The following is a 1,681-nucleotide window of genomic DNA, read 5'->3' as shown; positions in this document are numbered from 1 at the left end:
TTTGAACAAATTCCACAATTCCAGAACTTTCAACAAGGACATCCCCATAATGGTAATAATTTGGACACGGAATCAGAACCTAATGAGCACCAAAGAGCACAAACTCCGAACATAATTAATTTGGCAAATTCCAAAAATGAGAGGATCATGGATTATGCTATTCCGGATTTTGAGCAATTGAATTCCGGGATAGTTAGGCCACATATGACCGCTCTCCATTTTGAACTTAAACCCATAATGTTTCACATGTTGCAAACAAATGGCCAATTTGCCGGATTACCTTCGGAGGACCCACATTCGCATTTAAAATCTTTTATGGAAATCACTGATGCTTTCTTGATCCCGGGAGTGTCAAATGACGCTCTAAGGCTTACTTTGTTTCCATTTTCCTTGAGGGATCGAGCAAAAGCACGGTTTAACTCATTAACTCCGGGTTCTGTGCCGTCATGGAGTAACATGGCGGAAAAAATTTTGCGAATATATTTCCCACCGACAATGAACGCTAAGTCCAGGAACGAGATATGTCTTTTCAAACAAATGGACGATGAGGCTGTTTCTGACGCGTGAGAAAGGTTTAAAGAGCTATTAAGGAAATGCCCACACCATGGCATTCCGTACTGTATTCAACTTGAGACGTTTTACAATGGGTTAAATCCCATGGCAAAACAAATGCTCGATGCGACTGCGGGCGGAGCCTTTATAGCCATGACCTATAATGAAGGATATGAAATCCTAGAAAAGATCTCAGCCAACAATGGGCATTGGGCAGACCCACGTGCTCAATCACAGAAAACGACTGCTGGGATATATGATGTAGATGCATATACTGCATTAACAGCTCAGCTTACCTCCATGACCAACCTGCTGAAAAATTTAACTTCTGGTCAGGGTAGACAGCAAGTTGCTAATACACCTGTTCCAACAGTCCTATCTGTGCAGTGTGTGTGTTGTGGTGGGGAACACTCGTATGAACATTGTCCTCATAATTCTGAATCCATAAACTTTGTTCATAATGGATCTGGTCCATATTCCAACAATTATAATGCCAGTTGGAGACAACACCCGAACTTTTTCTGGAACAGTCCAAGTTTAAATCTACCAGTCCATAAGCAACAAGGAACTTCCAATTTCCAACCACAACATCATGGAAACAGTTCTAACTCTCACCAACAAAGTTTTTAGAATTCCCAACCACCTTTTCAAAACAAGCCACCTCCACAGGCTGATTTATCATCTTCTTTGGAAGCAATGATAAAAGGGTTATTTGCGCATGCTCAAGATCAAAATCAAGCTTTGATAACCCAACAAAACTCTCACAATCAATCTCTTTTTAATCAACAAAGTGCGGCTATCAGAAATCTGGAAACCCAAGTCAGTCAACTTGCACTCAATCAGACTAATAGAGTCCTTGGTACTTTGCCTAGTAACACAGAAGTCCCGAGAGCCTTAGGAAAGGAACATGTGAAAGCAGTGACCCTTAGGAGTGGGAAGGAGTTGACTGAAAAGGTGCAAAAAGCTAGTGCACAAAGTTTTTCAAAAACTGATGCTACAGCATTGGTACCTGCCAAAGAAAGACAGGTCCAACCTTTAGAGAAGCAAGCATCTGAGACCACCACTTCTATTCCCCCAAGATCAGACTATCCCTTACTATTTCCAGAAGATGTTTTAAAAAAATCAGAAG

The 1,681-nt window shown here is 41.2% G+C and overlaps 1 non-coding gene across 1 annotated transcript; it reads right to left on the bottom strand.

Moving 5' to 3' along the window:
• Positions 1 to 504: 504 nt before the first annotated feature.
• On the bottom strand, positions 505 to 611 carry LOC112501339. Its single transcript, XR_003067471.1, has one exon. It is a non-coding gene; the product is annotated as a small nucleolar RNA R71 (small nucleolar RNA).
• Positions 612 to 1,681: the final 1,070 nt, after the last annotated feature.

This window comes from Cynara cardunculus (genome assembly GCF_001531365.2).
Source record: "Cynara cardunculus var. scolymus isolate 2C chromosome LG 17, CcrdV1, whole genome shotgun sequence".
NCBI lineage: Eukaryota > Viridiplantae > Streptophyta > Magnoliopsida > Asterales > Asteraceae > Cynara > Cynara cardunculus.
The sequence above is the reverse complement of the archived record's forward strand: the minus strand, read 5'-3'. Positions and strand labels throughout refer to the sequence as shown.